The sequence below is a fragment of the Aphis gossypii genome, chromosome 3 (assembly GCF_020184175.1).
Source record: "Aphis gossypii isolate Hap1 chromosome 3, ASM2018417v2, whole genome shotgun sequence".
Lineage (NCBI taxonomy): Eukaryota > Metazoa > Arthropoda > Insecta > Hemiptera > Aphididae > Aphis > Aphis gossypii.
In genome coordinates this window covers 14,465,887-14,479,309 of record NC_065532.1, presented here as the reverse complement: position 1 = coordinate 14,479,309, position 13,423 = coordinate 14,465,887, and the positions used below count along the sequence as shown (strand labels likewise).

Genomic DNA, 13,423 nt, shown 5'->3' with positions numbered 1-13,423 from the left:
TCTATCATGTCTTCATATTTTATTTTATCTAATTTATTTATTATGCTACTTTTAGTATAGGTTACCTATATAAATACTAAATATTCTTTAAAAAAAAAATTCCCGCAATGTTGAGATAACAATTTAGACGGAGCTGGACTCGAACATTTTGAGGTAAAAATAATAAAAATAAACAAAGTGAAAAAAAAACATTTAACTATTCGTAAAACAACAAACGTAACGTACGGGTTTTCGCTTGAATATGGTACGTCGTATTATTCATAAAATTTTTAAACGTATACACGCGGTTTTAGACGACGACGATGACGTGTAGGATATGGTACAATGGGAGGCGGGTAATGACGATGCGGTGACTGCAGTATGTTAATAATGGCTGTTCTGTATGTATAATAATTGTATATGTTTGTGCGCGCGCTGGAAGGCGATTTTATAATAATAATATTATATAAGTGAATGTTTTTTATTTGTACCTAAGTACCTATTGGTTGTTGTTTGATGTATTTTTTTTACATTCTATATTATGAATCATTATTAATAATTGTTTTTCTCATAGTTTATCTTCAAATACATAAAACAAATATATAGTAACAAAAATTACTATTATTCTAACTTTTATTTCGCATTGACAGTCCACGTAGTTGGAACAGTACGAATAACAATAATCGGGTACGTCCGGCGAAATTGCACAAAGTCATGGCTAGAAGAACCGACAATGCCGCATGATCAAAACACGGAAAACATAGGTTATATATGTTTCGCAAACCTATGTTCCAGAAAACAAAACAAAATAGGTACCTATATGCCCGTGACAAGTGACACAACAAATCCTTTAAATATTCGTATTATTATTAATTATAATATATAACATGTATATAAGCAAACCGCTAAATAAGTATACATTCTATACCATCATATCATATTGTAAATACGTTTAGAACACGCAGTTTAATTTATGTTTGCATATAATATACATTTTTTATATAGGTATTTACAGAAATATTTATAATTGACGGAATTTGTTTTATTTATTGTATGGTCGATTTAATTAAATTTAATACACGCTCAAAATGAAAACTTCGGTTATTATAATAAAAACTTTATGGTACCATCGTAGTTAAACGTACCAATCTCAAAGTTAATGAAAAAAAATGAGGGAAAAACTGTTGTTTTCTCTATATCTTGTTTAGTTTCATCTGAACTTACATAATATAACGTCGTATTGTATAGAAAAGTATATACATCACAATGTGAAATACAGTATAATTATAATGTACCTATATAAGATATATTATGTACATAATATATTTATTCAGAATTTCGAGAAGTCACTAATTAATAATGATAGGTACTTGTAAAAAGGTTACGATTTTTAATTCGATTAGTATTGTCGTATTGAAAAGTATTCATAACGAAAAGCAGTCCATAATGACAAGACAATTATTAAGTATTTTAATTTCAAACTAATTCAGAACTAAAAGGCAGAAAGAATTTACTAAAATCACAATCACATTTTTATATCCTATAATTCTTAATAAGTAATATTACGCATACAGACATTTATCTATATATATTTAAATAATGCTTTAATATGCATTTTTAATTTTTTTTATCAAAAATATAGGTAATATTATAATGATTTATTTGCATTATGGAAGTATCTCATATAAATAATAATATATGAGAATTATGGTCGAAGAAAAATCGATATTAATGTGAAACGCTAAAATGATACCTATGCGACTATTAACTGCAAATTTGAAATTTCTCTATACTAAAGGGTGTCTGCACAAAAAAACATAAGCTTTTTCCAGAATTAAAATAATTTATCAATAGTACGAATGTATTTTTTGGTTTAAAAAAATGTATTTAACGTATTATACGTATTTTTTTAGAGATAAAACAACATTTTTATAAAATATTCAGCGATTTTTTAATTTATATAATATTATTTAACTTTCATATTTTGTGATAGCTATTCAAAATATAGTTTTAATTAATATAATTACTAAATTACCTATACCTTATCTCATATTATTTCGTAAATATAATAAACTAAAATTAAGGAAAAGAATAATAACCTAACCTAACTTAACTTCACTATCACTATCACTATAGAATAAAAAATAAATTATAGCTTTTTAAATTTAAAACAATGTATAAAAAAAATTTTTAAACTTATAAAATTATAAGTTTAAATTAAATATCAGACATATTACATTACAATTAATTCGGTAAAACTATATCATATTTTTTTTCGTAAAAACTAAACAATATCCACATCATCAGCAAAAAAAAAATTGTCCTTATTTATTTCAAGGTTTTTTTTTTTTATCAAGAAGGTACACATAATGCATGAGTGCAAATTAATTTTACAGAAATTGAATACTGTTTGAAATTGGGTTGCGAAATAAATTTTCAGTACGAAGCGGTCTCAAGAGTTTTTACACCGTTGTCAGCCGAGGAGAAAATCGCAACGAAATAATACAGCACGTCGAGTCGCTTGGCAATTAAAAATGTTTCACAACACTCACTGTTACCGACAGATGATGCGTAACGTGTAGTCGAAGTCTGCAGGCTTTCTTTTATTAAGGAATGATTTTTAAAAACAGCACAAAATATTGAACATTAAAGTATAGATAATATAACGGTTTTTCGGATTTTAGTACGCATCACTAAATATACTTTCATAAGCTGCAATAGCGCATCATGCGTCAACAGAATATATTTTTAATTGAAACACCTTAAAGTAACAGACGAAAAGCCAAAAGCAGTTGATATGGCGTCTTTCTATAGTGATAAATAGCGTATTATTCTGCTACATACTTTACCACAGGTTGACATGCCTACTATAAAAAATTAAGAAGATATTATTATGTTTTATTGTTCGTAAAAAAATTTTAAAACGCTCAAAATAATATTATAAACATTATAATAATATCAACTATAAGAGCAAAATTTAGCGATATGTATCGTATATTATACCAGGATGTACAGTGTATGTCCATGTCCTAACAGCTAATCTTGTGTTAAAAAAAAAAAAAACAATTTTTAGCAATGATAAGGCTAAAAGCGTGATTACCAGTTTTCACGATAATTAATAATTGCCAAAAATCACACACATTGGCATTAAAAATTGGTTTACTAGTTGAGTTATTACTAATTAAATTTACAAGTGTACCTATTTATATGTATACATATGTATATAATTTGATTGCAGGACTTAAGTGCGACAACAATATATATTCTTGATAACTGAAAATAGAACGTGCGGATATAGTCTATACCTAGTAGTAATGGTTATTAATAAAACCTACATAATATATGATAACATGTGTACATGTGGTTGAATACCTGAATATACTAATACATTTAGTCCATAGATGATCTGAAAACTGAGAGGGTAGAATAATTTCAGATTCTATAAAGTATAAACTTGTAAGCGTACAAGGAATAATAAACTTATTACTTAGTCTAAAATTATATTTTTAAATAATAAGTTTACTGTTAACAATCTAAAAACTGAGTAATTTATCTTATAATAATCCAAATTAATTTACTTAAAATAATATAATAAATTAAACTATTCAAACTACATTTTTTTAATTCAATTTATCATTTAATTTGCTATTACAGCATTTTACACTACCTAATTAAGTACTTGTACATGAGATATATCTACAATTAAAAATATAATGATTACATTATATTAGTGAAGTTTCTTCAGGCTATGTTTATGCAAAATATATTTAGGAAACAGTATCGTTGTAAAAGGAATTAAAAAAACAGAAGAAAATCGTTCATATGGTAATGAATTTTAACACTCTTGACCTCAAAATTATATTACCAAATAGTCATAATATCAATTTATTAATTTGATTTAAAAATTTTAAATATACTAGAAAAAAAGTCACATTTATACATTTAATGAAGTACATTTAATATGTAACGAGCACAAAAGCATATATTTTTATTAATTTTTAGGAAATTATCATTCATTATTTAATGAATGCAATGAGTAAATTTTTTTTAACGAAAGTGTTATTCGATAAAATCCTAGACAGAAATATTTCAATAATTAACAATAAATATTTCTATATACTGAATTTATATGTTAAGATTTTACTTTTTTGATTATAAAACTGCAGACAATTTGATTAATTTAGCTTACGGCATTATTGGCTGCGTATACAATTTTTAATTAATTTAAAATTATTATGTTCATTTTAGTTGCTTTGTACAATTGATTGAAATATATTTTAACAATATATTTTTTAATTATTGTACTTCGCAACCCTGCAATTTTAAAGCTTTTTTGATGCGATCAAAAGTGGGTCGCGACTCACTAGTCACTAGTTGAGGACACTATATTATATATGTTGTCTGCTATATAGTTTAAGGTAGTATGTACTTGGGTTGTAATAGTAATTGCTACAGTTGGCATTAGAAAACGAAACATTGCGATTCAAGTATTTGGTATTTAAAATTTGAATGTATACAAACAAATTTTGTTTTCATTAACAGTTTTAGAATTTAATTTTAATTTTGTAATTTTGAATTATTAGTATTTCATAAATGCTATTTTTTAAATATAGGCACCTATAGTTAATATCTATTTATAATTTTTGGGAGAATTTAATAAAAAATTAATTTTCATTAGATACCTATACATTATTATTATAATTACAGACAAGTCGATATTAAAATAGGTACCTATTCAATACAAGTATTTTATATCATATGGTCTTTATTATTAGTTATATACTCTATAACAGTTTTGCATAGGCATTAGAGATAGAATTTCTACACGTATATAATTACTTGGCAAGTTCAACCAAATTTATTTATTCTAAACCAGTGTAAATACGAAATATACAGCGTGGACTAATCAATAAAGTTTATAAAATTTTGTTATTAGAAATAAAAATTCTTCCAACATACACGTGTCGGTGACGGAGAGAGATATTCATTTATGAATATTCTGGTTTGATTTATGCACTTAATTTATTCTCGATTAATTATAGTTTTTTGTCCAAGACTAAACACTGCATAGCTACTATAATATTGCAGTCGGCGATGGGCGATCATTGCAGTTGGCGTCGCGAGTATGCCGCCGAAACGGATGTCTTATTACAATGCGGTCGCGGCGGAGTCCATGTAGGCCACAGACTATGATACCGCCCTGCTGCGTCGCACGTCCTTGGACATTAGTCGTGAACGATAATCATCGTCTACACGTCATATTGACTGTACACACTTATTACATACTATATACAGGGTGATTCACCTAGCATGCGATTACCTTTATTTCTTCAATAATGTAGTGACATAAAATATGATTGTTAACATTTTTAAATAAACCCAAAAATACCACATTTTAAAATTCTTGAGATTGTTTGTATTGTGTTTTGTAAAGAAATTCTGTTTTTTCAAATAAGAATAAAGCGAATAACTTTTCTGAAAATATTAACGTATCAATATCAAAATTCAAACGAGTAGTTTTGAGTTACTTAACTTTGTATATTAAGGATTAAAGATTCATGATGACGAGCTATAACCAATTGAAAATTTTAAGCAATGAATATAAATTTATATCAAAATGTATAATTTGTAAAAATGATCTAATTATAACAAAATAAATAATAGATCCAATATTAAGTACATCTAATTAATATTTTTTGTAAAACCATTTTAAGGATTATTATTATTATATAAGTGTATAATTAAAAGACCAACTAACCATTTTAATTTTGAATTAAGTTTAACAATATTTTTGAAAATGTTCAATAAGTCTACATCGATTATATTACCATAGGACACCTCAGATGAAATATAAAAAATCTTAATAATTTCAAAAGTTAGAATATGAATCAATTTGTTATTAAAAAAAAATTAGTGCTGAGCATGCTTAGTGAATCACCCTGTATATATATATATATACATTACCATTTACCAATAACTCTCAATTCGTTTGTATTTGTCAATGCATCGAAATGTATTATTGTTGGACAGCTTTATTGGGGTACCGATACCGCCGTCGAAATATCGGCCAATGACCGATGGTAGATTCTATCATATTTAAAATTAAACTTAGTAGGTAATAATATAAAATACAGTTTACCTACAAAGATAATCATAATTAGAATATTATTATGATAATACAATTTTTACGAACGTATATAAAACATACGATGTTGACAAAAAATTGGTATTAAGTATACTAATTTACTGTAACTTCAAACCAAATAATTTAAATGTAGTTACTTAATATTATATTATAATAATGTGACAATCATACATTAATAAAATATAATAAAATACATTGTATCTATTTAAAAAATTAAGTTAGTGTCAAGACCTTTCGGGCTAGTGTTAAATCTTATTAGATACTTTACATAATAATTTCTAATTGAAAGACTAATACCAATTGAACATAAAATAATACTACAAAACGTACAACGCTAAGACCCAACGTTTCGCATGGACGAGTATCGTACAGGATACTTTCCTATTGTCGGAGTGATATGTATACTACGAACCGATGTAAACTGAATTGCGTATAGTGCACAATACACGTCCATGTGAAACGGGACTTAATACCTTTTATTTATAAAATGGTTTTTTTCTCGTTGGACTTTTGCATGCATGTAAAATAATTTTTAACATTTTTGTATTTTTACAGACTTGTATCAAAAATATATTAGCGATTTGTTACGAGAAGCAATAATAAAATGACATATTATATCATTCTATGACATATTATAATGTCCGTTGTCATAGTAACTCCATATTTCCAGTGTCAAACTAAAAACCTTGTTGGCGCATATTATTATTATTATTATTAATTGAATAATTAAGTTTCAATGACTATTTAATTATTTTTATTTATATTGATTACAAAATAAACATCGAAGTTTAGTATAAGAAAGGTTTCGAGATTTTGGATATGTTTAAGTTTAGTCTTTCGGTTTGATATAGATGGAACTCAATTAACGTGTGTTCAAAAGAAAGGTTATTTCTGAAGGGTTCAAATTAATTTCGAATATTTATTAGCCCTTTTATTTATAAATGTCTTCACAATGTTATTCGAAATTATTCGAAAACAGCAACATCGCTTATTTCAATACAGTATATAAAATTATATGAGCCACATCAACAAAATTACGATTTCGAATCGTCAGAATTCTGACATTGCACATCGTAACATTTTTATACGTTTATATATTATTAAATATATATATATAGAATTCTTTTTTCGAAGCAAAATGTATCTGGGGAACATCCGCGTATACACATGCGCCGTCCGTGTTTCGCAATGCAAGAGGAAGACAATGGACGTGTCGCACCAAAGGACGACACGGTCGGAGAGGAATATAAATATAATAATATAATACTCGCTCCGGCACCGAACCAACGCCGCCACAGCCATAGCCGACACGACGTTGCTGTCACGTGTTTGGGTGGAGTGCTGATGGGAAACGGGACGAAAAAATACGACCCGACTATGGTGGACGATCAAGTTTCCACGCGGCGTTTCCTTTTTTCCATAACATTACTGAATTTAACGAACGGAAAAACTATAATGTATTATTATTTATTATTATTATAAGCTTTTCCATCGTTATGTGAAACCGAAGAAATTGTTATTATCATTATTACTATTATTTCGTAAATCGTAAGTATTGAAAGTTTAAAGAAATGCATATTACGTTAACAATTAAAATTTTCACGATTGAACTTGTACACAATAGCAAAGTTTACACGAAGTTTAATGGAGTACAGTAGGATTTGTAAACATGATAAACAGTTTTAGGACAAATAACGATTGCCTACAAGAAGAAGAGAAATACAACGGAATCACAATTTCAATAAAACTCTTTGCCCGATCTGCACTCGAGAACGAAAGGTTTTTTTGAAATTTGAATACAAGATTTGAACAAACAAATGTCGGTACTCAGTAACTAGCTGTTTCGTACTCTATCCGCAGAAAAATTTTATCCAATGATATTCTATTTACGATATCATCGATTATACACAGTCAGAGTTGTGCAGTGTTAAGTATATCACTATTATATGATATTATTATTTAAACTAATAATATAATGCAAATAGTAAAATAATATAAATTCTTTTTATACTTCAGTTTGTATGATTTAATTATGAATTATATAATATATGATATTTACTTTAATGTGTACAATATAATATAAAAAAATAAGGTATTTTTTGTCGAGAAATGTGTTTGCATTAATCATTAATAATTTATTCTATTATAAATTATAATATATAGATATTCCATTTTCGCTTTATAATACTTAATTATTTATCTTCCACATTTATAATAATTTAATAATCACATAATAATATAATATGAGCATGTATACGAATTGGAAAGTTATAGTAGTAATAAAGTTCATGTATTCTACACTTAAAGCTTTGAGCCGACTACCGAAGTTAGAGATTTTAGCAGCTGTCGCCTACAAATAAAATTACAATAGATAACCGCCTGTCCCTTTGAACTGTTTAGACGTTAAGTTATGTAAAATGTGTATACTATAATGTTTTCATACTTTCGACTATCTGTCTTTTTACAATATTTATACTAACAAAAACGATAACCAATATTATTTATACTATATTATACAATTTAAACTGATTTAAAATAAAGATTATGATTGAGAAGTAAAGAGAAAAAACTTATATTACATTATTATTGTTTATGCTTATAACCCCGTTTATATTAATATTTCATACATGAAATATGTGAAGGATAATGTAATTGTATATTATGTGATGACGAGAACGGTGCGCACAAAGAGGGTGGCGGCCATTGACCCGTATTATACGAATGAGAGAAAATAGTTTTTTTTAACGATTCACCATTCCCGCGTTGGGTTTTCTTTTACTAAATTAGACACGCATAGATATATATATTTTCCTAAATCAAAAAAAAAAAAAATTTACACTCTGTTTACTCTTTTTTCACAAATTTGACACACCCTATATCGAAGAAGACGGAGATTCGTTTACACCTGTGTGTTATTTACACTATATAAATCGCACATACGTACATAAACAAGAATATTGAAATAGATAAAATATTTTTGAAAAAAAAAAGCTAACACATTATTATACCAAACTGTACTGCACCCTAATAGATATGTAATATTGTAATATGTATTATCTTTTTATTATCAGGAAACTTATCAATGATGATATTAAATAAACCTACAAAATTACTAAATTTCTACAAGACTGTGAAATTACCCGTCAACGCGACAGTCACGCTCCTCCCAAGAAATCCTAACGTTACGACACAACCCCCATCGAGAAAGAAACTTATAGATAAACCATATTATATATATTAGCCCTCGGGGAGTATTATATTGTAAACCAATTTTATCAATAAACAGTGAACATTGGACAATATCACAACATACACGTTTAACATGATAAAAATATAAATTATAATTTAAATTTAAAAATGTATTTATTTCATTAAATAGCGATTAATACATTGGTTAGCAAACTTCTTTATTAGATAATTAACATATAAAACGAAAAAAACTATGAACAATCAACAATATAATTGGTTAATTTGGTTAAAAATAATACACTGTATTTCAAACATATTTTTAAACTACTTATTGTATTTTTTTCTATGTATTAAATAAATACTATATTTCCAATCTACATAATCCATATTACATAGGTATTACATAGGTAGTATGTTTTAACAATTTTAATAGAGATAGGTACAAATAACTTGATGTCTTGATGAGCATAAGTATGGAAACCGTTCAACAACAGCAATTTTTGTTAAAAATTTGATGGATTCAAGTGGAGAAATGTTTTTTTTATAGGTAATAATTGGGAAAATAAATTATGCCATTTAATTAGTTAAATATTTAATTTTTTTAGTTAGCATAAACGTGTAATCATTTCAGACGTAATAATCATAAATAATAATACATGCAGTTATTTAAACGAAATAAAATAATCTGTTTGATAAATGATAGAACAATATATTTATAAAAATGTATAATATTTCTACTAGGTGTCTATAAGGATAAAAATATTGATTTATTTTCGTAGTTAAACTTCTAAGATTATAAGTTTACCATTTATTTAGGTACCAAATATAAATTTACGAAATTAATTAGGGATACTACCAATAATATAAACAATAGGTATTCTTTAACAGTTTAACAGCAACTTCTCGATGTAATATCTAATCGAAGTAAAAATCAATTATTTGTTTGCGAATAATTATTGCGATTTATATACGTAAGAATCAACGAGTTATTTATAGGTTATTATTATAGTTATTATTTATGACGCCGACATTAGTCCGAGAAAAAAGCTGGGCAACAGGTGTGTATTGAATTCACTTTTTTACGGTACATAAAAATTTATATATTTAGCTTTTTTTCATCTTAAAACTTAATTTAAACAAATAATACTAGAAATCCAAATTTTAATGAGAATCTTTATGATAACAATATTAATAAAATAACAGATCCTAATAGGTAAATAGAATTAAAAGGATAAGTATTTTCATTTATTGTAATCTAAAATATGATTCTTATCACTTTTTCATGAATAATTATTTTCAATTCAAAATGGTGATCACTACTTTTATGAATTATCAAGTATTCTCTAAATGTCCTAAAATACAACGTTTCAGTGGTATAGTCGTATAGTAAATTTTAGCATACAACTAATCTTTATGATTCAACATTTAATTTTATATAGAATTTAAATTAATATCAATTTACAAATTATTTAGTAATTTACCCATCATGTTTAATTCAATTTTAAAAATATATTTTCTAGTTTATTATTATTCAATAACAAATCAAAATCTATCATTTTAGGTGAGACACATTAACTCTTTATTATCTTAAGAATTAGGTTACGAATTTGGGTACAACAGAACTCAATACTTATCGTAAATATTTTTATATTAAAAATAAAAAAACAGTGATGTTATTATTATCTTAGCCAAATAAGAAATAACGTTTATTGTATATCAAATCTGAGTTATGGCAGAAGTTTTTTATAAATTTTCTTAAATTTTTAAAAACAAGGTTATTGTTGTTTTTTTTTTTGAATTCGAGTAGAATTTCTGACGATTCTTTATCAACACAACATAATATTTACAAATATTCGAACGTAACCCAGTATTCATTATCGTTCATCAAAACAGAAGAATACACACATTATAATTATTATTATTAAATAAATCTACATTTAAATATAATTAGAAGAATACACTCATGTTAGTTCAAACAATATTGTTCGATAGGTAAGTATTTAAGTATACCAACAATTATAGACAATGTATAAAAGTCTCAAACCTGATCATAATTATAATAGATATTTATCTGGATATTTAGGTGTAGTATGTTGAATTTTTACAATCTACCCAAACTGATTTTAAATCATAATAATATATTAATTATTTTATTCCAATAAAAATTGTAGATAACCTTTAAATAAAATTCAAAATTTTAGGTCACATCACATAATAAAATAAAAACAACATATTAGTAACTTAAAATATATATTTGTCAAGTACTACACAACCACAGATGTTTTACCGATTTGATTTTACTGGTAACCCATTTACACAACATAGGTATTACGATGATGAAAATAGGCGATATCGTAAATTGTGGTAAACAAATTAACATATAATAAGCCTCTATTATAGTTTATAAATTAATAATAAGTAATAACACAGCTTCTACCACCTACGATAATATGTTAATCACTTGTTATAATAGCGGAAGTAACGAAAGGATTTATAATTAGCTATTATCCAATTGATTAAGATTAGATAGGTGAAGATCGAATAGGCCAAGTAAAACTGTAGAAGATCAAATTGTTTACACTACCAATTCATATTACCATTCACATAATTATTAGTAATAAGCAGTACATTAAAAATCTATTGAAATCTAAAAGTATTTTTACTACGAGAAAATGTGTTTTCGAACTGTTTTTAACCGAATGACGAATGTACCTACTATATTTTATGATTGCTATGTATTTCCTGTATTGTACTACCTACATCAATCGATTCAAATGAAAAACCTATTTTCGAATTATTGTAATAGGACTTAGTTTTTCTCAGGGTTGATCAATGATTAAATAATCACACGCTTTGAAAGAAATTATATCTAACAACGAAAAATTTAGAAATGAATTTCAAACTAGATGCTGCGTAACCACCGTAGAAAACGGTAAAAGTAACACTAGTTCTCGTCGGGCGAAAACGGTGACGAATTTATAATACGCGCGCCTACACGACAACGGCAAACAAGGTATTCATTTTTTTGATGGGTACGGTCTACTTTTTCGGAAGACTGCACAAAAATAAAAACGACAGAAAAAACGGTGTCACGTAAAAATGCAATAACTAAAAGCATAAAACTCTCGCGCGGTAACATAATAGCAATGTAAGTAAGGCATAACCTCAGGTTTAACTTGCCTAAAGGCTACAAGCATCAACAATTAACAATAACAGAATTTGAAAACTAAAAAATTAGGTACAATAACGAAGCGGATAAGTAATTTTATTAAGGTGGTTGAAACTTACCGGCAGAATTGAAGTCGAATCGGCGGACATCAGCAGGGACGAAGACGATTTTCACACGACGATGTTGACGACGAAACGCGGCCGGGTTTTACCCGGTATCGACACTTTTGAAAAAAGAACTAAGGAGACCGTGATTAACGATAAATATTATTATACCTGGGTCGCGGTCCAAAGGAAAACCACAAACGCGACCGAGATTATTTCACACACTAACACGCGGGGGGTGCGCGCGGACAAGATAACGGCGGCGGCGGCGGCGGGCGAATTCGCGAACGCGGCAATTATTATTTAAAAATTGAAAATTTTTCCGACGGCAAGACGAAACGCGATCGCACTCGCAAACATTTACGAACGAAACAAATGCGACGAAAAAAACTCAAAACACTGACCCGTGTGGCGTTTCACTGATTCACAATCGCGACGGCGGGCGTTGGATTTTCGCGGACGACAGTGTGTGGTGCGCGCGCACTCGCGTACGTGTGTGTGTGTGTGTGTATGTGTGTGCGTGTAGGTGGCACGCGAACGACGAAGTCGGTCCGCACGATGCGATTCACTCCACTCGACTGACGGCGGCGAACTGATCGGGCGCACCGGATAGTCGGCGGCGGTGTGGGAAGGGGGGGCACGACGACGGGTGCGGCGGTTGCGGGACGGACGTGACGACGGGCGCGGCGGTCGGCGGTGGTGTGGTCGACGTACGAAAAGAAAGCGAACAACAATGAAACGATTGCGGAAGCCGCCGATAGTCAGTGTGCGCGTCGCTTACGCGGTACGCACACACACGGGCGCCAGCGTTATTATTGTACTCGTACGTACGTACAT

At 28.2% G+C, this 13,423-nt stretch overlaps 1 protein-coding gene across 2 annotated transcripts in view; it reads right to left on the bottom strand.

Annotated features, from left to right (window-relative positions):
* Window positions 1–13,183, bottom strand: part of LOC114127800 (uncharacterized) — a 132,379-nt gene extending 119,196 nt beyond the window's left edge. For both annotated transcript variants that reach the window (XM_050203348.1, XM_050203350.1), the window contains exon 1: window positions 12,602–13,183. The gene's annotated coding sequence lies outside the window, so the exon portion shown is untranslated. The remainder of the gene's footprint in view (window positions 1–12,601) is intronic.
* Window positions 13,184–13,423: the final 240 nt, after the last annotated feature.